This window comes from Haemaphysalis longicornis, unplaced genomic scaffold (assembly GCF_048455015.1).
Source record: "Haemaphysalis longicornis isolate Haplotype H1 unplaced genomic scaffold, Haemaphysalis longicornis Haplotype H1 scaffold_7, whole genome shotgun sequence".
Lineage (NCBI taxonomy): Eukaryota > Metazoa > Arthropoda > Arachnida > Ixodida > Ixodidae > Haemaphysalis > Haemaphysalis longicornis.
Window position 1 is genome coordinate 195,153,670 of NW_027526422.1, and position 26,498 is coordinate 195,180,167.

General features: G+C 46.5%; 1 long non-coding RNA gene across 2 annotated transcripts; it reads right to left on the bottom strand.

The window, feature by feature from the left end:
• Window positions 1-10,484: 10,484 nt before the first annotated feature.
• LOC144147376 (uncharacterized) lies at window positions 10,485-24,886 on the bottom strand. Of its 2 annotated transcripts, none has more exons than XR_013317906.1 (4): window positions 24,373-24,886; window positions 22,980-23,071; window positions 17,744-17,850; window positions 10,485-11,607 (listed from the first exon to the last, which is right to left on the bottom strand). It is a non-coding gene; the product is annotated as an uncharacterized LOC144147376 (long non-coding RNA). The 2 variants fall into 2 exon arrangements; XR_013317905.1 differs by having other exon boundaries at window positions 10,486-11,607; window positions 22,980-23,117.
• Window positions 24,887-26,498: the final 1,612 nt, after the last annotated feature.

Consider the following 26,498-nt stretch of genomic DNA (forward strand, 5'->3'; position numbering starts at 1 on the left):
ACACGCCCACGCGCGCACACAGACGCCCGCACGCCCGCACGCCAGTACGCCCGCACGCAGGCAAACACGTACGCTCACACACACATGCATGCACACACGCTAACCCGCACGTTCGCACGCACACATGCATGCACACACACGCACACGCCCGCACGCACACGCCCGCACGCACACACGCACGCACATGCACACACACGCACGCACGCCCACACGCACACACGCGCATACGCACACACACGCACGCGCCCACGCATGCACACACGTGCGCACACACACCCGCACACACGCCCACACACACACGTGCACTCACGCCCGCAGCACACGCGCACGCACGTACGTAACGCCACACGCACACATACGCGCACGTGCACATACGTAATAATACACAAGCACGCACACACACCCACGCCCGCACGCACACGCACGCACGCGCACACGCTAGCTCACACACACATGCACACACGCACACGCACGCACACACACGCACAAACACGCACGCACACAGACGCATGCCCGCCCGCACACCCACACGCTTTCACGCACACGCAGGCACGCACGCAGGCACACAAACAAATGACCACTTGCGCAAGCACACACCCACGGATACTTGCGAGGAGTAGGGGGCAGTTTGTCTTATTTCAGGTAGGCTTACAAGTAAGCCTTATAAAGCAAGAAGAACGTAGACCTTCAAGCGGTTAATCTTATGTCCCACTCACATCCCACAGTAGGAAACAAAATACATCCACCTGAGTCCACGTTTTTATTGCCTCTTTCACCAAGAAAGCAACCGACATTTATTATCCTTGTTAACGGCTGCCTTGTGGGGATCTGTTCTATAACTCGCTAACCCTGTATTGTATTTCACTTTCCCTACGACGATGTTTTTGGCAATCCTACATTTTTTACCGTATTCGAATCTAGACTACTATTGTGTCATGCATTCCTCCTACAACAAGCATCGGATGGACCGTTTCCATTCAAAAACTTGCTATTATGTAACAATGTTGAGTGCGTATTTGCATAGGAGTGTGTGTACGTGTGTGCGCGCATACGCACGATTACAGGTACACACACTCCCACATTCAAACACATGCACGACCGCACTCACGCACACACACACGCATGCACACACACACACAAACACGCCTACACCATCGCCTCCCACGCACGCCCGCGCGCACGCACACGCCCGCACACACACATACACACACGCACGCACACACACACATGCTCACGCACGCACGCACGCTCGCACACATGCGTACACGCACGCACGGACACACGCATGCACGCACACACGCCCACACGCACACGCGCACACACGCACGCCCGCACGCACGCGTAAACACAAGCACACACGCACACATACACGCACGCACACACACGCAAACACACGTACACACATGCAGACACGCAACACACAGACTCGCGCACACGCACACACACGCACGCCCGCATGCCCGCACACACACACGCACACGCACACAAATGCACGCATGACCGCACGCCCACACGCGCACGCTCACCCACTCACGCCATACACACGCGCTCACACACACGCACGCACGCACACGCGCGCACGCACACACGCGTAATAATACACACGCACACGCACGCCTACACGCTCACACACAGACGCACACACACGCACCGACGCACTCACACGCACGGACACACACACACACACGCGCACGCACATGCGCACAGGCACACACGTGCATGCCCGCACGCCCGCACACATACATGCACGCACACAAACAAACAAATGATCACTCGCGCACCAACACGCCCACGGGAACACGCGAGGAGTAAGAGGCAGTTTTCTTATTTTAGGTAGGCCTTCAAGTAAGCCTTATAAAGCAAGAAGAACATAGACCTTCAAACGGGTAATGTTATGTCCCACTGAAATCACACAGCAAGAGACTTAAGATACATCCACCTTACTCCACGTTTTTTATTGCCTGTTTCACCACGAAATCAACCGACATTTATTATCTTTGTAAACAGCTGCAATTTTTTACAGTGTATGTGCTGATCTTTTTTCTAACTCGCTAACCCTGTATTGTATTTAACTTTCCCTGCGACGATGTTTTTGGCAATCCTACATATTTACCGCATTCCAATCCTGACTAGTATTGTGTCTTATGCATTTTTGCTGCAACAAGCATCGGATCGATCGCTTCCATTCACAAGCTTGGTATTTTGCAAGTGTTCAGAGCGTATTTCTATAGGAGGTCCCCTTGGCAGTTTTCACTATCGGCAGCTTATTCTGTTTAACTTCTGCTTTTGTACACCTCTATATAAAAGTTCCCTTGAAACAAATAATCAGTGCAGGCTTCAATTTACGATGCATTGTGTGCGTACCGGCGATAATAGAGCCTTGAATATGATGCGTAAACATCCTTTCCCTAATGATTCCCGATAAAAAAACCATGCCATATCCGCGCACATTGGACCCAAAACTGACGATAGTAGCGACAGCAGGTGCGACTTCTTACAGTCCTCGTTTGTGTGCGCTTTAAGATGAATCAATTCCAACTAGGCCGGATCGCTGCTATGCTTTTTACACCGGCAGGCCTGGCAAAATACACATCTCGCAGAAATGGGCGACGAAGGTTTCAAAGTTTCCCGACGTAATTTGAACCTTTATGGTCGTCATGCTTATTTAACTCGGTTTTCTTATGTTTTACTACTGCCCCTCTTGGGGGCTTTGCTAAAGCCGAGATAGCTCATCGCAGTGTCTAGTCTCGTCATTGACTACCCATTGAAGCGTTCTCCCTAGTTACCACTTTCTTTATCATTTCGTAAACGATTCCTCATCGCTTTTGACTATAAAACTCCTCTTTCTGCCGCGAGTAAACTCAGTTGTAACGCTCATATGTGCGCGCACAAGGGAAGTTCGCTCACCTTGGGATGCAGAGTCCCTCTCCTGTTCCACTCTTCAAGGACGTTGGTCAATCCCAATGTCGTGTATGCATTTGCGTCCGAACCACTGGCAGCCTTTGGCAGTCTCGGTTGTTGTACACTGCGAGGCCCAGCTTTCGGTGTGGCCTCATCGGACGCGGTCTTTGAACGGCCAAGGGACGACTTGCTGCCTTTTGTTGCACAGGGCTCGGCTCGCTCCGCCGTGTCGACGGGGCCCACCGATGGGGCGGGCAGAGAACGCGACATGGCGTTCTGAGGTGTCCTTGGATGAATCAGTCTAGCCCTTGCAGCTGAATCTGATCTTCTTCCTCTCGTTCCGGCAAAAGGAAGCAGATGATCATGATGACGCTGATGCCCTTCGGTTGGTTGGTTGGTTGCCTCAGACCATGGCACATACCTACGCGGGGGATTGGCCAAGAAGCTTTGTACCTCATCAGGATGTGACCTGCATAGAGTTTCTAGTGAGAAACTCTATGGTGACCTGTACTATTTCAAATTTTAAAATTTAGAAAAGGAAATACAGAGCAGAATTTCTTTTAGTATGTATAATATGAAAGTAGAGTCAAGGAGAAAATTAAATAAATGTGAACGCTTAGCTGGATAGCAGAAAAACCGGCCTGTCGCCGCAACATAAGAGCGAAGGGCGGACACAACATCCCTGTGGCAGATTCCTAGGGCGGAAGCGCCTTGTGACAACCTCGGAAGTCGATAGTGGAATGTGGAGGTGTCTAAAGGTTGACTCCAGATGCCTGCGTCGCACTGGGGAGAAGCGGCGGCAATTAGTCAGGAGATGTTCTATATTTTCCAGTTCGTCGCAGAAAGGGCATTGCGGAGGTGGAGCCAGGCCAGATTTATAAAGATAAAAATTTAATGGTATAATTTTGCACCGAATTTTAGTGATTGCTACCTCGTATAGCCTTGATTCACAAAACATCGGCTTCAATGCATGACGAAGGTGGCTATAATCTCTAGAAGAGAGAAGGGCGTCTTGCCGATAAGTCCGGAGTAATTTTTTTATGCGTTCGGTGTTGCGGGCGTGCCAATTCGTTTTCTTTCCTTTCACGTCAACACAATTTTCGAAAATACATCGACGTTTCGGATACAAATCTCCGAGCGTGCACACGTTCGTTTACCTTGTAGTTTATTGTAAAAAAGCATTAGTGAAATTGATTTCTCCGGCCATGTGGCAAAGGGGGCCCATGCGCCGTGAGGCGAGCCAATGGCGGTGGGCAGTCGCGGGAAAACATGACGTGCGGTCAGTATTGGGGATTGGCCAGAACAGCATTTGATTGTTCAAAAAAGGTGTGTCTAGAGATCCGCCCGATGGTACTGTGAGCTCTCCACTAAATCGACGTCCACTGGGGTTTTGTAAACAAAATTCCGCGTCTGGCACTGCTTCGCTCTTCCTAACGCAAGGTAACGCAACCTAAACTAACGTAACCGAAGGAACAGAAAGCAATCATTTAAAACGCCAAGAATGAACCTAGGGCATGAAACGTATAGTCGAAGCTCAAGAGGAAAAATAAATGAAGAAGGCAAGAATCGGACAAAAACCACTGCTCTTGGTATCAGGAAATCATGACGGTACCTACACACCACAGCCCAACGTTAACGTTGACCACAGCGGCCTTTTTTTTCTTTATTGTATTTCTAAACAACGTACTGCTCATGCAGGCATGCTATCATTAAACACCGCTGTTTTGCTTTGCGGAAGCAGTTAAAATTTGTGGACTCTCCTCATAGTTAAATCACTTGTTATTTTCAATGAACCATTGTTACACTCGTGTAAGAAATACAATTATCGCAGCTTACAAATATTTTCAGTTACATTACTTCGGAGCAGTGAACCTCTACCGTCCAAGCAAATTTTTATGGTGATGTCAGCAAAAAACTATCATTAAGAATGCGTCCACACACTCGCTGACAATCGGCACATACCTACCGGGGTGGACTCGGCCAAACCGTTAAAGATTACGGTTGCGTAAGCTACTCCGAGTGCAAAAGTACTCAACAGCATACAAATCACGCAGTTACGTCACCACGCTTTCATATATAAAAAGGGAGACCGGTATAGCACTTGCTTCAGTTCGTCCCAGGATTGGGTAGACAACGGAAAGGGAAGACGCCAGAAGAACAGTTAGAATAAGAAGAACATGAAGCAGTCGTAAATGTAATTGTGCCGTAATACTGAGGTTATGTACATTTCACTTGTCTCTGGTTTCACTCTTTTTAGAGCCACGTGTGAGAATTCAAGTGACGTCACATGGGGAATCGTTGTGGGTGTCGTTTACAGCTTCGCAGTCCAACCACCTTCCCAGCGTGGATTGGAGCCACATTTTTAATGCGTAGCTTTCTTTGCAGAGTACCCCCACAACTAGAACCGTGTAACGCCCTGCATTTTCAAAAATTGCAAATATCGCGGAAGTTCCAACCGTAATCGCTGTAATAGCGCAAATAGAGATAACTGGTCGCACGAAATTTTGAAGAAATAAAAAATTAGAAAGATATAAAAAATTAAGGAAAATGGCAAAACGCGTAACGCCCTTCATTTCCACAATAATGCACATATCGCGAAACTTCCACCAGTAATCGTTATAATAGCGTTAATGGAGATAATTGATCGAACAAAATTTGGAAAAACTGACAAGGGAAAATATTAAAAAATTACGGAAAATGGAAAAACGAATAACGCATGGCATTCGACAATTAGAAGATTTTGCGAAAGTTCCACTTGTGGTCGTTATAATAGCGAAAATGAAGATAACTGGACCAACGATATTTAAAAAAACTAAAAAAAATCAAGAAATATCAAGCAATTGCGGGAAATGGCGGACTGTGTAACGCCCTGCATTTCCACAATACTGCAGATTTCGCAAAATATTCAATTGTAATTGTTGTAACAACGTAAATGGAGAGAATTGGTGGCACGACATTTTCAAAATTTAAAAAGTAAGAAATATTTACACATTAGGCAGATAGGCAAAACGTATAACACATGGCATTTCCACCAGAGTGCGCATTTCGCGAAAGTTCCACCTGTAATCGTTATAATAGCCTAAATGGAGATAATTGGTCGAAAAATTTAGAAACATTTTAAAAAATAAGAACAACATTATATAATTACGGGAAAAGGCGAACCGTGTAATGCCCTCCACTTCCACAATAGTGCAGATGTCGCGAATATTCCACTTCTAATAGTTATGATAGCGTAAATGGCGATAATTGGTCGAACAATATCTAGAAAAACAAAGAAATTCGGCTGAAAAAAACTCGCTCTCAAGACAAGCGCCATAAGAATGTTACGCCTTAGTAGATATATATAATTCTCTGAATTTCTGCCGAATCTTTTATAAACTACGAATCTTGCGTTTACATTATTATATCCAACATCCATTCTGCTTCTCCATATAGCGTAGAGACTAAGGGGGAAACAATCGCCATTGGGGACGTCACCATGATCGACTGGAAGGAAACGCACGCCTTTTTGCCGCATGAGCAACTCCTTTCGAAGGGTTCCCTGGAGGACGTCCCAGAAAGAACCACGTCCCAGCGATCAACTAAAACATGTTCAACATTCTCTCTTTAGGGGCCTGTAATCCTTTCCCCACGGTAAATAAAGACCCTTGCCGTCTAACCATGTCATGACCAGCAGTGTCTGGGTAGAACATTTACCGAAGAACTTTGTGACCCCAACAGGAACAGTCGTTCGCTTAGCACGCTTAAGAACATTATCACTGTTCCTCTGAGATAACTGCTTCTATACATTGTTTCAGAACATAAAAGTTCGATTAGTTCACGATGCAAAAACTTACGCGTTACTGTTAACATATATTCCATCGAAAATCACGCGTATGCAAGAACCCGAAAGACAACACAACCGCGCGTAGAAAACCACTGACAGCATATCTTGTCATATATTTGGCTGGTACAATGAACTGTGGCAAAGCTGAACACAATCTTATCTGCATAAACGTACCCAGAAAATTATCAGTTTGTTCACGAGGAAACGAAAATATAGCCTCAAGCTGCTTGACAAACTAAAGTTCGGCAATCCTAACCTGCCCCCTTTTAAGTGGCGAAACTAAATGCTGCGGTACGTCCGTTGGAAACCAAATTGCCAGACATACACGGCAACGATTCGATGGAACTTCTGAGTGTTTGCTTCTGTACCAAAGAGCTCCTGCATTACATACCATAGCTTGGCGACCAAAAGCATGTAGCACATCGTCGCTCGTGCAAATATCGATAGGAGGCGCCCGAACAATGCATTGGTCTGTGCACGCTACTACTGTACTTTCTCTTCCCAATGCAGCGTGTTTTCACTGTATCTAGCGGCGCTCCCTGATATCTTGAAAGTGTAGTTGTCCTCGTGGCCCCTTCATAAACGCTGGGCGTATCTGTCATTACCCTTTCCACATTTCGACACGTTTACTCAATTGTACACTGTTGCCTCTTGTTTCACAGAACTCTCTGGTGACCGATCCGTTACAAAAAAATGACCACGTCACCTTTACCTGGCATGCTTCCAGACTAAATCCTCGAATCCGCTTACCTTGAGTATTTTGCACAAAGGGGCTCCAATTAAACAGCGAAAAACAAGTGAAGTAAGGCATCCCTGTCAAACAGATGACCGAACGCCTATTCTCTCCGATAGCTCCTTGTTAACAATATTATTACTCGTACAATGCTCATACGCCATTTTCACTCCTTGTATAATTACTATGTACATGCTCCAAAACAGCAAATAAAATGTCTTGGCATAGACTATTAAAAGCTCTTTCCATCCAGGAAAGGCCAGAGCCCCAACAGGCATGCGAATTGGACTGGCAGCAAAAATACCGTCTACTTAAGAACCTCAGCCGGCAACGGCTTGGCGACGCCTCACCATCTGGTTTTCTTGCTCCTCTGCAGTCCCTGCCAAGAACAGGAGAAATTTTTGCCAATGAAGTCTACGCTGACTCGGCCTGCACTCCGGACGTCATCTCCAAATGGACAACGCATAGGCACCTTGCTAGTCCTCGGTGCCCCTACTGCGGCAGCAACAATACACCGAACCTTTTCCACCTCACTTTGTTCAGCTTACTCAACTGACCGCGACAAGTTCCTTAGAATGCAAGTACGCCCAACGACTTCTGAAGAACATGTCCAACATGCCAGAAACAACCCCCAAACTTTACAGCAAATTACAGAATTCGGTCTCAAAACAGGTCTCTATAAAGTAGTATGATGGCAGATCGTTCACCCACTCTCTATATGTCCCCCCGGAAACACCCATTGTGGCTCCTGAACGGCTCCTTTTTGGATACCCCGATGGTGGTCGTATTGAGTGTCCTCGCCACAACTTCAACTGTGCATATGGTGCTAAGTGAACGCTCCCAGTGCAGTGAAAAAACTTTATATGAACCATCTTCCCTGTAGTGTAGTGGGCGAACTAAAGACAATCCGCGAGCCAGCAGTCGGCCAAGTGAAGACGGGAAAATAAAGCAGTGCCGTTTCGAAAATGATGGCTGTGTCCACGGCCTCCCTCGCTCCGTAGTGCACAACACAACAGTTGGCGACGAGGTACAAGAACCATGCATTACATCTACAAAAAAAACCACCTGTAGCTTCGCTGCAGCCCTGCAGCTAATGAGCAAGTCCCCATACGACGAGAAGCCTTCCAAAACCCTTCGCTGCTTGCAGCGAGAGGAGACAACATGGCGTCTCCGTCCTTGCCATTTTTCCCGCCCTTCGAACGCGGTACCGCACCGGCAGCCGTTGGCGACCGATGGCGGCGATGGATAGACAGGTTCGAAAACCTCCTTGTTGCACTCCAAATAACCAGTGCCGCGCAAAAGAAAGCACTTCTCCTCCACTACATTGGCGGAGAAATGTACGATGTTTACGCCTCACTGACGCCGGCGGTGCCAGGAAGCCCGACAACCCCCAGCAGTAGCGCCAGTTCAGGTGAAGCCAGCCAACCAGACGAGTACGAGCTGGTCAAGAAACGACTCCATGATCATTTCACGCCGAAAATAAATCGTGAGTCCGAAATCTTCAACTTTAGAAAAACAACTCAACAAGAGGGTGAAACGATTGACGATTTCTACACACGCCTCTGCTCCCTAGCAAGGTACTGCTCCTTCACCGACCTCGACTCCGAAATCAAGTCTCAGATTAGGTTGGGCACTACGTCCACAAAGCTCCGAAGGTTTGCACTCCAGACTGACGCAACACTGGAACAACTCCTGACTCAAGGACGCGCGTACGAAGTAACATCGAGGCAGCTGAAGGAGATGCAAACGTCAGTCCCCGTCGAAGTGAACCAAGTCGGGCGTCGGGAAAAACACTCGAAATCCGCATCAGAGTACAAACCACTGCAAGACACATCCACAGATCGAACAAAAACATGTTTCAATTGTGGTGGATCGTGGCCCCATGAGCGCGGACGATCCTCATGCCCCGCAGCAAACAAAACTAGCCAGGCTTGCCAAAAACGTGGTCATTTCGCTGCAGTCTGCAAGGGAAAGAACCGACACCAAGGCCAAGCTCACAGAATAGTGGAGCAGAGCTCAGACTCTGACGACCAGGCCTTTGCAATACAACGCGTCAACAGCAAAGCTCCTAGAGTAAAGGTGTCCCTCAACGATCACAGCATCGAATTCATCGTGGACACAGGGGCAACAGTGAATATTATCAGCCTAGAGACGTATGACGCTATGCCCAACAAACCAACATTGAGTGGCCCAGTGCCTAAGGTATTCGCCTATGGGTCGAAGACTGAGCTCCCCTTACTAGGCAAGTTCACTGCTCAAATGGTATACAAAGGCATCAAACTACAAGAAACCATCTTGGTCACAAGCACGCTGAGTGAGTCCCTACTATGCTTCAAGTCAGCTGAAGCCCTTGGACTTGTATACATTGTGTACAAAGTAAGCATCTCCTCAGAACATCCAAAGTGCCTACCCCAGGGTGTTTGAAGGTCTAGGGAAGCTTCAAGGCATTGAAGTGAAGCTACATATCGACAAGTCGGTTCCACCAGTAGCACAAAAACTGCGACCCATCCCATTTAGTGTCCGAGATGCAGTCACAGAAGAGGTTTAGCGGCTGGAAAAACTTGACGTGATTGAGAAGGCAACTGGCCCCACCACATGGGTTTCTCCGATTGTTGCGGTACCCAAACCCCACTCACCGGGTGTCGTACGCATATGTGTAGATATGCGTCGGGCCAACCAGGTCATTACAAGACCTCGTCACTAGCCTGACTGGTGCCTCAGTCTTCTCAAAGCTTGACCTGAATGACGGGTATCACCAACTGGTGTCACATGAAGAGTCAAGGCACATCACAACGTTCACAACGCCTATTGGACTATACCGCTACAAGCGCTTGAACTTCGGGATCAATGCAGCAGCAGAACTGTTCCAAAACACAATAAGGCAGGTCCTTGCAGGCATCCCAAGAGTTATCAACATTAGTGATGACATTCTTGTGCACGGGAAAACAGAAGAAGAGCACGATAAATCACTAACCCAGTGAACGCAAGCACGTCTTGTAGAGGTCTCAAACTTATCTTGTGCAGCTGTCCAAGACATCTTGATCTGCACATTAGGGCAGCTACCAAACTTCTATACGACATCTTTGCAAGACCTCCAAGATGTCTACGCAACACCTGATCAAGATTTTTATAGACGTTGCCAAGACGTGAGATAGCCATCCAGTAGCTCGGCTAACGCGACGCTATGCCTGAGCTACAAGACGTCTTGCAAGATATTCTTGACGACATCTCGGAGACTGCTAAAAATTCCAACAAGACGTTTACAGGACGAGTACTAAACACCTCATAGCTATCTGGATTGAAAGCAACAAAACGTTTATTCTCCGTTTTGACGACGTTCTCAAAAATCTTGCATAGCAATCCACGAGGTGACTTCTAAGCATGCCAGATAGAGAAATAATGTCTTGTGAAGATGTTTTCTAGTAGTTGTGGAGACATAAACGAGAACCTCTCACAGAAGTTTACGCAACCGTTATTGTAGTCATCTTGCTATCATCTTATTAAGATGTCATCAAGACGGCTGTTATAGCTCGTCCTGTTTTACACCCAGAGAATACATAGAAATGCGGTTATCAGAATAAGAGTGCACACATATAACTGGTTTCATCTAAAACAACTTTGACATTGCATGGATGGGACAGCATTCCCTCATTTCACTGCATTTCATGTGGCCTGACAAACTTGAGTGAGCTAAAGCTTCTAGACACACCTTAAATGCAACAATAAGCACACTAAGCAACTTTTGCAAGACTAACCATTTTATTATTCAAATAAATCATGACAAGTCAAAATAGAATAAAAGATGTGGATGTAAATAAAAACTTGAAGCACTCAAATTGAAGCTATACAGATGTTATGCATAAAAGGCAAAAATTAGAAAATTAAAAATGAGAGAATTGCCATAGTCATTAAAACATGCTTATAAAAAATGACTAGATACTGAATGCCTTTCAGCCTTTCAATGTTATATGGGAAAAAAGTCAACTGCAAGAACTAAAAAGAATGATCATCAAAAATAAGTTAGAGATCACAGAAAATGTATCAAAACATGTGCATTACAGCGAAAACCTAAAGTGGCAGAGTCTTGATGATGTTTGAAGTGGTGGAAATCCAGGCATGCTGATCCAATGACGGAGGGTTAACCTTCCTGCGATGAGATAAACACACTAATCTGAGTATACACAGACACGCACCCAAATGAAACACCAAACTTACACATTTTTGAGTAAGGAGGCTTTTTTTAGACCAATAAGGCAGGGCAAAGGTAAATGCTTCAGGTAGCTACTATTTTGCGGGTAGCCAGTGAACTCTTGCTGAGAAATTGTTTATTAACCATTCTTTCCTTTATACACCTGGAAGGCCTGGGTAGGGGAAGTCAACAGCGACTGATGATAAAGAGGGGGGAAGTGGGTATACATTTCAGTGGTTTCAGAGTGCCACTTGTGCAAGATGCCAATAATATGGCCAATATGACAGCAGGTTAATAATGCAAATTAGTTGCAGGAAATAGCAAAATGTTGCTTGACAACCATGTTAGGCAATATAAAGCAGCGTAAAATCATTTGAGCAATTTCCACAATATTAAAGCAAATTTAGAAGAGGGGGGAACAGAAACACAGGCGGTGTGGAATATTGGCTGCAATCCCTTCCAGGCTAATACCCACAATGAAACATTTTTTTGTGGTGGACACCTGATTATTTGGCAAAGTTTTGCATCTTGTAATGACAAAATATAATGCCATTTCAACCCAACTTTCAATTATACTTGGGTTTTTTTTTTTTTTCAGGTAAAACCTGAATTTACTGTATCTTTACCCTCAACATGTGTCAGAATTGGGTTAAACCCGCTTTCTCCCCTGAATAGACCTTTTCAAAGGAGCGATCTCCACAATCGTGGGCTGACGGTCCGCCATTTTCAACCAGCACTTACTAGAATTCCAGCAAGCCCCAGAAGAAAAGCTTCCAAAATCACTGAGTATTGACAGAACTCTACTGGTCACTACCGCAGGTCGGCAAATGTTTCACTGACAATCTTGTGCCTTGCTGATGGAAACTTTGGTATTGAGACGACCTTTTCCCAGCTGAGATACATTCAACGATCAGAGAGATCTTGAATAATGACCGAAATGTTGCGCATGCAGATGATATGTGCATAAACAAAGACGTGATGTTGCGCATGCAGATGATATGTGCATAAACAAAGACGTGTAAAACACTATGACCAGGTTTTTGTGGACAAAATATTTCATTTTTTAATATTTATCAATGCTCTCCACTGTAATCATTACTGATTCATTTCCCAAACAAACGCCAAATTTTGGATGGTGTTCACAGGGTTCGTACGGGCTTCAAAAGCAAAAATTCAAGGGTTTTCAAGGACTTTCAAGGACCACAAAACACATTTTCAAGGCCCCCATCTAATGTTTTATCTGGGATTATTTATAACTTTTTTCAACACAATGCAAAATTTTCTTATTGCCCAATACCTAAGCACATTAGTACACATTTAGATAGGCGCTAACAAGTTCGTGAATGCTCCCCCAGCTTTATTTTTTATTTCACAGTTGGTATTTAGAGGTCTTCCTTTTTTTCTTAGTGTTTTGCTGAGGCTGTTCGATTTCAAAACTCCATTAATGTTGCCTGCATCTTCTGCTTTGTCAGCAAGAGTATCTGCTGAAATAAAATCAGCAAGTGTTGCTGCAAGGTAGGACAAACTATGTACACGTCCACCATTTGCACGTAAGAGCAAACGCAGATGGAGCGTATGAGGCACAGCAAACAGGCAATGAGCGGCCGTCCACAGACTAGATGGGCAATGCAAGATAAAGAAGAGAAGCCAGCTTTCACTGGATTGTATCGTGACATGGATTCTATTGAGGAGTGCTGCTCTCAATGTTGCCTCGTAATAATGACAATCCACCAAACTCTTAATTTCACGCAATGCACTAAAACTTGTTACAATGCTTCTGTACATTTTTAACACCTAAAATACACGACAAACATTTCAAATTCTTGAGAAAAGACAGGGCCATTGGTTCTCTCCAGAAAAATCAAGGGTTTTCAAGGACCCTTTAAAAATTCCAGGACTTTCCAGTCCTTGAAATTGACACTTCTAAATTCAAGGGTTTTCAAGGTTTTCAAGGACCTGTGCGAACCCTGTGTTCACTAGGAAGCCCTGATATATCTCCGGTTACCAGCGTGAAACAAACATCATTTTTAATGCGTCAGAGTTAAGAAGCTCATAATGCTTACTGATAAAATAAAGTGAAGTCAGGAGTTCGACGAAAGTTTGTCAGGTCAGGTATCATGATGAGGACGAAGATGCGGTCACTGACCAAGTCAAGGTGAAAACACAGACGTTTCGGGACCCGTACTGGTCCCTTGATCACACTAAGCTGGCGAGAGCGGTAACTCGCTCCTTATTCTAAAGTGTGACGTAATGTGTAGCTTGCCGGCAGATTGCCATCTGCCGTATTGATAGTGTCCTCGGTCGTCTGAATAAACACGGATTCCACAAGCAGTGTGGTGCTTGAACTCTTTTCCTTGGCTATTAGAGCGGCGTTATCCCCATCGATGGAATGGCCATGATTATCGGCGTGCTCGTCCAGGGTGTTCGGCACTTTCCTGTTCTTGCCCGCGTCCCTTTGAGGTTCCTTTCATCTCCTGATGAAGTTGCCAGTTTCGTCAATGTAACTGCAGCTGCAGTCTGCACATGGTACCTTGTAGACAACACCGGGGTATCTCTTGGTGTCCAAGCAGTCTGTCACGTTCACTAGCTGATTCCTCAGCTTGTCGGACCGCATGTGCGCAACGCGAAGGTCATACCTTGCACAGATACGACTTAGAGCTTCGCTGACCCCAGGAACGTATGGGATGCCGGCGCGTCTTCGAAATCGCTTGCCCTGGGATGGCCTGGGATTGAGGACGCGATCTTCAACATTCTTAATAAGCTTCTCCGGGTACCCGCTCGTCAATAATCCTTGATGTATTGTCTGAAGTTCTTTCCTCATTTCGTCGTCACTTGAGCAAATACGTGTTGCCCGCGTCACAAGAGAGGATGCGACAGATTGCTTGTGACAGGCTGGGTGGCACAAATTAAAATTCAGGTAATGTCCGGTATGCGTCGCTTTCCTGAGCACAGCAAACGAAAGGCTAGTTCCGGTACGGTTCACCTGGACATCGAGGAAAGGAAGGCTGCTGTTACACGCACATTCTGCTGTGAACTGGATGGCGGCTTCTATCGAGTTGAGAAGCAGGAGCCGTGGGGCATCATTCCTATTGATAACGCAGAAGCAGTCGTCCACGTAGCGGACAATAACTTGGGCTTGGGAGCGAAATCGATGAGGGCCTTCGGGTCAATGACCTCCATGACCAAATTTGCAGTAGTAACAGATATGGAATCTCCCATGGCAGTTCCGTGGATTTCCTTGTAAAACTGCTCGCAGTACGTGAAGTACGTGTTGCCTAAGCAAAATTCAAGCAACTCACACATGTGTTCTAACCCGCCGCGGTGGCTCAGTGGCTACGGCGTTGGGCTGCTGAGCAAGGAGGTCGCGGGTTCGATTTCCGGCTGTGGCGGTTGCTTTTCTGGTAGAGGCGAGAAGCATAAATGCCCATGTGTACAAGATTTCAGTGCATGTAAAAGATCCCCAGGAGGTCAAAATAATCCTGAGGCCTTCGCTACGGTGCACCTCATCACCTGCGTTGCGTTGGCACGTTAAACCCTACAATCTAACAATCAATCAATCAATCAACCAACACACGTGTTCTACCTCCAAAGATGTGCGTTCCGCGAGTTTCGTCCGCTAGCAGGACCTCCTTGCATGTCGCTATGGCCAAGTCTACCGGAACCGAAATGAAGAGCGACTTGACGTCGAAGGACACCACTACGTCACCTTCATCCAGGGAAATGTCGCACACAATTGGCAATGTGTGCTGCTGTTTTCCCGGTGAGCGGTCCCATAACTTTTAAGTATCCGGAAAGTCGGTGCAGCGGTGACCTTCTGAAGTCGACGGTGGGCCGTAGCGGTACGCCTGGCTAATGTACTTTCGACGTAATGGTGCCCTGCGACGTCAAGCCGCTCTTCACTTCGGTTCCTGTCGACTTGGCCGTAGCAACATGCAAGCAGGTCTTGCTGGCGGATGAAACGCTCACGGAACGCACACGTTTAGGGGTAGAACACATGTGCGAGTTGCTTGAATTTTGCTTAGGCAACGCGTACTTCACGTACCGCAAGCAGTTTTACAAGGAAATCCACGGAACTGCCATGGGAGCTTCCATATCTGTTACTACTACAAATTTGGTCATGGAGGTCATTGACCCGAAGGCCCTCACCGATTTCGCTCCCAAGCCCAAGTTATTTGTCCGCTACGTGGACGACTGCTTCTGCGTTATCAATAGGAATGATGCCCCACGACTCCTGCTTCTCAACTCGATAGAAGCCGCCATCCAGTTTACAGCAGAATGTGCGTGTAACAGCAGCCTTCCTTTCCTCGATGTCCAGGTGAACCGTACCGGAACTAGCCTTTCGTTTGCTGTGCTCAGGAAAGCGACGCATACCGGACATTACCTGAATTTTAATTTGTGCCACCCAGCCTGTCACAAGCAATCTGTCGCATCCTCTCTTGTGACGCGGGCAACACGTATTTGCTCAAGTGACGACGAAATGAGGAAAGAACTTCAGACAATACATCAAGGATTATTGACGAGCGGGTACCCGGAGAAGCTTATTAAGAATGTTGAAGATCGCGTCCTCAATCCCAGGCCATCCCAGGGCAAGCGATTTCGAAGACGCGCCGGCATCCCATACGTTCCTGGGGTCAGCGAAGCTCTAAGTCGTATCTGTGCAAGGTATGACCTTCGCGTTGCGCACATGCGGTCCGACAAGCTGAGGAATCAGCTAGTGAACGTGACAGACTGCTTGGACACCAAGAGATACCCCGGTGTTGTCTACAAGGTACCATGTGCAGACTGCAGCTGCAGTTACATCGACGAAACTGGCAACTTCATCAGGAGATGAAAGGAACCTCAAAGGGACGCGGGCAAGAACAGGAAAGTGCCGAACACCCTGGACGAGCACGCCGATAATCATGGCCATTCCATCGATGGGGATAACGCCGCTCTAATAGCCAAGGAAAAGAGTTCAAGCACCACACTGCTTGTGGAATCCGTGTTTATTCAGACGACCGAGGACACTATCAATACGGCAGATGGCAATCTGCCGGCAAGCTACACATTACGCCACATTTTAGAATAAGAAGCGAGTTACCGCTCTCGCCAGCTTAGTGTGATCAAGGGACCAGTACGGGTCCCGAAACGTCTGTATTTTCACCTTGACTTGGTCAGTGACCGCATCTTCGTCCTCATAAAATAAACTGAGTACATTACTTAGTACATCTGTTGATTTAACATGAAAAAATACAAATTGCCTACTGATAAAATAAACTGAGTGCATTACTTAGTACATCTGAATATTTTACATGAAGAAGCACATATTGCAGAATGGTTTTACAAAAAAGTCACATTTTTCCCCAATTATGAGTCTAAAAAATAACAGCCGATTTTTACCAGCCGATTTTAACAAAATATAAAATCAGAATCCTGGACGAGGATGTTATTTTTCTTCAACTGCGAAGTTTCTGAGAAAGCTGTATAGCTTTTCTTTGTAGCCGCTTGGCTTCATTCAGGTGGATGTCAAACTTTCCTTCATATAAAACATGAAAACAGACAACTCTAACTATACTGAGCATACTAATAATGTGGCACGAATTGGGTGGCTCAAGGGGAGAAGTGGATAAGAAAAAGTACATTTTCTTTATTTTTTTATATTTTCTGGCTATTTATTTTATTAATTTTGAATATGCTTTCAGTCAACAAAACAAAGCAAACTAAGTATTATCAAAAATCCAGGGAAAAACATGTTTGAAGATTGATCAGAACTTGGTGAATATGTGTGTAAAAGGCTCCTTGTGATTCAAGTTAGTTCAGTCAAATTTTGGCCATCTTTGCGTAGCTTTCTTGCATGGCACCATACTGGCTGGCATTGTGGCCACTGGATTTTTATGGCCCAAGCATTTTTTTTCGGGGAGGTGTCCGTGAACTTTGTGTGTCAAAGTAGAAAAGAAGTTTCCCCGCCTGTTTTGAGCGGAACTAGTGAGCCTTTTACTTCTGATGGAAATGCGGGATAACCACTGGCTTCTGCGACTTTTTTTTTTCTCCAAGGTTGATTCAGTTATGCTACACCTCTAAAAAACATGCAGAGTGAGTAAAATAAACTTTCAACCTCTTTGAAGCATTTTGAAGCCTGGCTGGGCAATTCTTGAGCCAGCCTTGGATGGCTGGCAGGTCATCTTGAAGGGAAGTCCATAGTTTTCATCAGTCGGACCGCATCTGCAGAAATTCAAAATTGGTCTCAGTGTTAAGCATGTGCGTATAAAAACCAAAAAGCATTCTCCCTTTATTTAAAAGCTATACTTTGAAAACAAAACAAACAATGCAAATTTAGGGTGTTTATTGTGTCAAAGCTACGTAATGAGGCTATGAGCCACGTAATAAGGTGGGCTCTGGATTCATTTAGATCACCTGCAGACACTCAACACACAGGCATTCTTGTTTATAGCTTCAACTACAAAAGCGACTGCTGTGGCTAGGATTAGACCTGCATCTGTGGCCTTAGCAGTGCAACGTTTTGGCTACTATAGGCCACCGCTACTTTGACGAGATGGGCATGAGGTGAGCCCGATTGGGTACCTAGAATCAACCTGGGCTGTTTGAGAATTTTGAGCTGAGCTTGCTGTAGAGGGTGGGTCACTTGTCATAAACTGTGGGCTTCGAACTATTTCTTCACAGCACAAATTTGCGCAAGTTGGTTCGAACTGTGATACATGTGATGGGACAACAAAGAACACCACACAGGACTTGCGCTGGTCCTCTGTGGTCTTCTTTGTTGGTCCTGTGTGGTCTTCTTTGCTGTCCCGTCTTTAGTGTGCTACTTAAAGGGGTCCTGAAATGCCTTCCGCCGATGCATGGATGTACATGTAACCAAATAAAGCAATGTATTAGCAATCTCCTCCTGCAAGAATTTTGTTAAAGCGATGAGTATTAGCTGAGAAATCGTAAATCAAAAACCGCGAATTATCGTCGCGCCGTATTTCCTCCTCCTTTCAACTGTTTCTTCGCTGTTGGCCTCCCCTCCCATGATGCTCCGCTCCTCAGCGGTGACGTACTTCCGCTATTGCGCTCCCACAGACTGCCGTCTGCTACGGGCCAGCTCTTTCGGCTTTTTCATCTCTGTAGACACCATGGACACAGGCTGGAAAAGCGAACGAATGACCTGGCCGCATGTGTGCGGCCTGGCCTTGCCCTTTCGCGGTGTACGTAGCTACAGTTGGTATCGGCGGCGAACTCGCAGCCGCGTGGGGAGAATCGTGCGCTCGTTCCCTTTGGTGCACCGCGCACTGTTTATCCAAAAAGCGCGGTCTCAGATGTGGCCCAGCTGGTGCCGGGTGTTATTTTGCGGTGGTTGTAATTCCTACTACCGGTGGCATGTGAAAAAAGACATTTTCAACCGACACAAAACCGTGCAAAAAACGCGCCGGATCGGATCGCTTTATCAGCGGCGATGAACGTGAAGGCGAAGAGCAAACCAACGCTGCACTCGATCAGCGAGAACCCGTGTTCTGACAAGCTGCACCCATGTGTTGCATTCAACACTGACGGGAAAGCGTTTGTTTGCACTTGTTTGGATAGTCGTAAAATGTCCAAACACTCCGGCACTCCGCTAGCAGATCAGCCGGCGAGACATTTCGGAAAACATTTGACAGATGGCGCCGTATGCATTAGCGTGTCGCTACGCAAAACTGATGAGACGCTCTACTAAAACTCCCATCGCGGTGTCACGTAGCGGGACGCAAAAATTTAGCGTTTAGCGTATTCAAAGGCCACAAACGCTGTACTAAAACTCTATTAGCAGCAAAGTAGCGTGCGTATGTGAAACCGCTTGCGTTTACAAAGCTGCACGCCGAGCGCGTACGTTTCAAACCTAGTGACATCGTTTAAATACACTGGCAAGCACAGCGTAACGTAGTCAGATATCAACCGTATGCTCAGGCGACAAGCAAGAGCTTGTTTTATGTGGGGCGGAGATTGCGCATAAAGGCCCGTTCGCACTTGCGACGAAAGCGAGTGAGAGCGGCAGGAATTCCGTCGCTTTGTCGCGCGACGATCGTTTTTGTCGAATGGTCGGTACAAATTTTGGTTGCGCGACAGAATTCCCGTCGCTTTCGTTCGCTTTCGTCGCAAGCGGGAATGGAAAGTTCTGCCGCTGCCGTCTGCTACGCAGCTCGGAGGTAACCGCGCGATCTGCTCGGGCCGGATGAACGCGCACACTCCCGCACGGCAGCGCCCCAAGCGGCAGACGCCCGCGTACATCGCTCCCGGCGCCAGCCTGGAGCCCGCCCTCGGCACACTAGCCAGTATATTTCAGGCACTATAATGGAGGAAAGATTTTTTGCTTCCGATGAACCTAGTTCTTTGCCCCTGTGTTTTTAAATACGTGAAGTGGTTAGCACGTCGTCCTCACGCAGCTCTGTATCGTCGTAGCATCGCTGATTGTCCGAACGAAGCTTGCAGCTAAGCCAATGCAGCGACCGAAGCTGTGTGTGTGTGTGTGCATCGCCTCCTGTGTGTTGTGGACGCGTTCGTTTCGCGATGAAATGCGACATTGTACTTGTGCGGGTGGATAGTGCTTCCCATGGTCTGGATTATCTTTCTCGAACGACGCACCACTCAACCTCGCATGGGGTATGTGCAGTGTGCCTGGCTAAAAGCCTTCTCGCTTGCGCGCCAGAGTTGTGACTTGCTGCTCGTCCCCGCAAACCGGGTGTGAGGTGAGTGCCGAATTTACGACGGGCAGGAGGAGGCAACTCATCGTCTGTCAATCGCGGTTCAGACTTGCAACGCATGTTGTGACGTTGCGTTCGTTCGAAACGCATCTCTGGATTGTTTTGAAGTTGAATAAAATGTACGCGTCAAACCCGGGCATTCGGCTCAGGGCGTTCTCTGCGATTGCACCAAAGAAGTGCCACGGGACTTTCTTTATGGTACGTACTCACGTAAGATAAAATCCACGTCGTGTTATGGCCGTGTTGCATTCAATACAAACGGTTAAGCGTTTGTTTACACTTGTTTCGTTTGTCGTAAAATGTCAAAGCACTCCGGCACTCCGCTGGCAGATCAGCCGGCGAGCCGACGCTGAGCAGACGACTCATCTCTTTGCCGGAAGTGCGTGAAAAAGCCGCCCAATAGCAGGATGTCTAGCTCATGACGAACATCTGGGAATCGATGATGTAGACATGTGAAGATGGCGGCGTCCAAAAACACGAAGGAAAGGGTGAGAAAAAAGCGACAAACTTTGCAACAAAAGTGTGAGCTTTCCGCTGCGCGTAAAAGAGTAATACTTGGCACAGGTGACGTTGGCGACCCAATCTAGCGATTGCGCTAGTTCATTTAGTGTGCTCAAAATGCCTTTCAGGGCCCCTTTAACCATGTTTTATATTTCTTCCCCTTTGACTACTGTTTTGTTCACAATTTTCTCTTTGTCTGCCCAAATCAGTGGGTCGTCACTGCATCGCCTAATTTTGAACACATGCACACCTTGCGATGATTTCCGTCACACGTTTTGGTTTCGCACAATCCCTCAGCTTCACTAGCTCAGACTGAGGAAGGCGAGTCTTCAAGCCATCACAAGTGTCATTCAAGCACTTCAACTTGCCTCACACTCCACAAGCGTGCAGCAGGCATGGATGTCATGTTAACACCAGTGCCTCATCTCATACACCATTACCACTTAAAGGAGCACTGACACCAATTTTTGGCGTTACTATTATTGCACAGTTCGCTTCCTTCACTCAACAGAATACCCTGGCTTAAATATGAGCGGCCTGCGACGCGAAGAGCATAGTTCAATTGGATCTCATTTATCGCGCCGACGGAGCAGCGGGCGGAGCGGCACTCAGCAAATGGACATCAGCGTGACATCACCCCGTGAAGCCAAAAGAAGTGACACGACAGCGCTCGTCAAAAACTCGTGAAGTCACTTCACACGCATGGCCCCACAAGCGGCGAGAGGGCGCAAAACACTCTCAAGCGGGCGCCGGTGACGTCCGCACAAAGCGGTGAGGTCAGGCCGGGATTCTGTCATATGCGCCGTTCGGGATGAAAGCGCGGGAATTTGAAACAAACGACTTTCAGCCTGTTCAATGTAATTAACTATCGCGCGCTGAAGTATTTGAAGTGCTTTTTCGGCTTCGCCAGACCATTAAGCATCGATAAAAGCAATAAAAGTGTAACAAAATTTTCGTGTCAGTGCTCATTTAAAATGTCACCGCAGGCTTGAGTGCCAAAATTTTTGTAACTCTAGCCATGGTCGTTTGAAGCAACACAAGAAAAAATAAAATCAGGCAACAGGGACGGCACTGAGCTAGCACGAAATGAACCGCATTATCCGCACCGCTGCCGGCGCGCCTGTCCAACCATACAAATGGAATCTGCGCTGCTGCTCCCATGCTAGCAAGCACTCGAGAGGCCATTGCATAATAACCCTATGATAAGGAGCAATAAGCTGGACGATTTTGGCTCCGACAAATGTAAAAATGTTTTGGGCTGTATTTGCTTATATCTGAGATGTTCTCTTGCAGCTTTGTTCGTTTCATTGTGGGAATCGTTCATCTCAACATCCAACAGATTCAAGAAACTTGCTCCATTTTACTCTGTGGTAAATGTTAACTTAAAATGTATGATTTCCACTTATTTCTGCACAAGGCACCAATAAAACTGGACAAATGTGTTGTCATTGGCGCTATAAGAGAAAAATGGAAATGCGAAACAAACTGCATCACATCCTACTAATGGCTATACACCGTGTAAAATATGGAAGGTTTTACGCACCAAGGACATATCTCGGCTATCAGGCATGCCGTAGTGGAAAGCTACTGAATAATTTAATGGGGATTTTTAACATTCACCTAAATCATGACAGTTGGGAGATTTTTTATAATGCTAATCAAAGATGGTTTAGGTGGATTTCCTAGCCAAAAATGCGATAAAAAAAAGAAGCACTGGTAGACACACCTCCAACATTAAAGCCTTACTGTGTACTGCTATAAGGCACACTGCAGATCTTACAACGTTAAGTTACACAAGGTACTGGCTAGTTGATTCTTTATAATTTGAAAAATACACTCACTGCATGATTACATGAGCACGGGAACACGAGGACGACAGAGTGTTCTGGCTGTTGAGAGTAATGATGGGAAGTACACGTGTTGTTGCTTCTTCAAAGAACAAGTCTGGTGCTCAGCCTGTTATCCTCCTGCTTGGCTATCATTTAATCGTACAGTGTGTACTTTTTATATAGGTTAATCCCCTTGGGCTTAATACTGATACAGCTTATATTGATTTAGGAAGTGCATTTTCAGAAAGCATGCAGAGCGTGCCGAAAAAATACAAGATTGCTGTACCTTTTGGTGGCATTCCAAAGCTTGAAGGGGCAATTCCTCAGCCAGCCTTGAATACCTGCCAGGTTCTCTTGCTATACACACTCCAGCACCGCCTGCAGTACAAATAATAAGCTCCAGTGAAGTGGGCACGGCCTTTTCCTGCACAATAAAAAAAAAGAATACTAATGCAGAGAAATATTGCCTCCCAAGCATCATGCATGCAAAAACAAGCTATGACTCTTTGTACAGACAGTAACTCTGTTAACAAGAGAGTGCACTACATGTGTTGCACTGTCACTTCATTTCTGATAACAGAGAAGTTGATGCAACCACAGCAATACCAACCCCCTGCACTCAGCTAAAGCACCGCACACATTAACCTGACGCAGACATGAATAGATTGATCTGTTCACTCAATCCTCCTGTGCATACATAAAGTGAACAAAATCTAGGGCGTTTAGGTAGACTTCATGAAAACAACCTTTTACATCAAACCAAGTTGTGCACCTCTGCAGGAGGTGTAGGTTAGCGCAATTGTGCCTGCAGGCGCAAGTGGGCTGCTGAGTGAGGCTGGAAGCATGGCAGAAGGGAGCGACACGAGTTGCCTAACTGCTTGTGACCTGTTGACTCAGCCTGTCTACTTATACATGTTCTTCACCAAGCAGACAGTGTCCAAATCAACTATACTCACCTCGTAGGCTTTCACACTCAACCCATGCACTTATACGTGGGCGCAACTATCTACTCAACCCTCCTCCCCCCCTCCTCCCATTTCTGTATGCAGGATTATTTAACAGTCTAGACTACTATAAAGCACTGCCGACAAACAAACATGAGCAATTTTAACACTTTTTTTTTTTGGGGGGGGGGGGGGGGTGGCATTATAAATGAAGATGCTTGGGCCTCCAGGTGAGCCAGCAATTACTGTTTGTAAGTACACATGGGCTTATTTGGGTAACGGCCACACAATGACCACAGACAGCTGAAGCCCCCAATGTTGAAACTTCAACAGTGTACACCGAACAATGGGCCGATTTTTCTGGTGCTCTCAACAAGTATTGATTGTTGCGACCATTTCACCCTTGTTTAAGGTGAGGGGGAAGCCGAGGGACAAAAACACCGATGCACTTATTTCCGCTTCACTTACTAATAACTGAAGCGTCTGTGAGGAGTTTTGACGATATTTATTTAGCCAGAAGGCCCACACATCAGAATACTAATGGAAAGGAGGCAGTTACGTCGCCACCAACTAAGAAATGCGAACACGGCACAATGCTGATTAGCCTTACGTTTTCTGGTGCATGTAATCTGAATCACACCTAAGTAGTGCGTCACAAACAAAAAAAGCACCTTTGCGGCAAACCTCACGGGAAGTTCATAGTCTGGCAGGGAAAGTTTTCAAGCGTACACTCACCTGAAGTGTGTCCCAGAAGAATTCGAAGGAACCATTTTCTCGAAGCCGCGTGTGTCCGAGCTGGGAGCCAAGATAAGTTGCACACCTCTTTTTTGAGACAAACGCCACTTCTGCCGCCTCGACGAACTTCTGAAGGCGCCATTTCACCAACACACTGTTCACAAAGCTCTACAGTGAACGAGAACCCACCGCTGAGAGCGCAACGAACTTTTCAGTTTTCTTTCACACACACTACCAGCGTTATCGCTGCTGACAGAAAACCGACTGTAGTCGCTGGCACAGCTAACAACAGACGTCGACACGGAAGGACGGTTTCAGCTAAACGTAACACCACAAAAAAGGAAACAGTGTTTAACAGTAACACCTAGGCAAACACAGCACGCGCGGCAACACGGCTTCCCGGCATTCACTGCTTCCCAGATTTCAAAATTTGAAAAAAATAATCAGTGAATTGCATCTCAATTACTTGCACATTTAAATTGCTAAAAATCTGCAAACTAATTGCAGAATTCATAATAATTTTCAGCGGCTTTATTAGCAAAAGCTTCTCTTCTTTTCATGTGCGGTCCTATAAAGTACCGCCCTTCACGAATCCGCCGCAGCTTCGCACTCGTTTTGTTGTGTAACGCAGCCGCCTGTAGCGCTGGTATCTTACCCCTTATTGGCGCGGTTGTTTGAATGTGGAGTAACGAGCTGCAATGCGTGATAGCGGTTCTAACCAGGAAACACTGTTGAGACGGGGTTGCGCCCTACCTGATAAGCATCCGTGTAAGTGTGACGCCGGCATTCAACGGAAGATTTATGCCGGTGTGCGTTCAGTTCGTTAGCAGCATCGTGCGAGTATGCATGAAATGGTCTCTTTAGCCATCTGGCGCAATCCACCTGACATTTTCCTTTCTTCTTCACCTGCCACCTCGTCTCCCACCTGTCAGCGAATCCACGATGAGTCCTCTTTCCTAGGTTTGACTCTTTCACGCTTGATTGGACTGGATTCGGAAAACGTTATTGAGGCCTGCGAATAAAGCCCTATTGCTAGGTCTTCTGGATTTAATAATGTTCCCTCAACCTCCTTGAGACGCGTCCAGTAGACACCGTAAGAAATTAGTTCTCGCAATAATTTGCACTATCTCATACCAAACGTAATGTAGGCGATCACGTTCTGTGAGCAGAGCTTTCTAGCCCTTTTACAGCCAACGTCGTTTAGACGCAGTTATGTGCGTAAGCAGAGGGGTGCAAAAGGGGCAATTCCACTTCCAATTGCCCCACAAGAAGAGTTGCCTACTTCCACTTTTTCTTTGCCCTCCCCTCGCAACGCAAATCCTGCCGACGACCATAGCTCAGCGACCTCAGCGCAACGTGCTAAACGCAAAGAAATTAAAGGTTTTTCCTTTCCACAAAACGTCTGTCACGAAGTGACTATGGCACGTCTTGCGTAGATAGCCAGAAGACATTATTAGTTGGTGTCTTCGATTCTAAGCTAGAAAAGGCGTGTGCATGACAATGATTGCAGTACAGCTAGACGATATCGCGTCATTGAAAACGTCTTCAACACCTTTTTAAAATGCCATCTCTTAGCTGTCTTGCAATCAACGTCATGTAGACGTGTTCAATAGCTGAACATCTGACACATCTATTAGTGATATCTTTCAGCTGTCTACACAAATCGTACTGTAGACATCTCATGGTAGACGCTTTGTAGGTGTCTTAAGAAGCTTACAACATCAGCCAGCTAGGACAAACGTCTTGTACACGTTTAGGTTCATATGACTTCTAGCCATCTTAGCACAGATGACTTATCAACATCTCACGGAGCTCAAGACGTCGGAGATCTTGCACAGGTGTCCTGTAGCTATCTCTTTTAAGACATCTTTGAGACATACAAAAATAGACGTCTTATAGGTAACTTTTATAGCGCAAGATGTCTAAGACCTCGCAAGACCATGGTAGACATCTCTAAGACGTTTTGTGTTCAGTGGGTAAGGTTGGTGCTGCAACGCCTTGACAGCTGTGGATTAACGCTTAACCCAAAGAAGTGCTGCTTCTCCCAGCCTGAGTTGACATTCTTTGGCCACATCTTCTCAAAAGAAGGCATCAGACCTGACCCTGCAAAAGTCCAGGCAGTGATG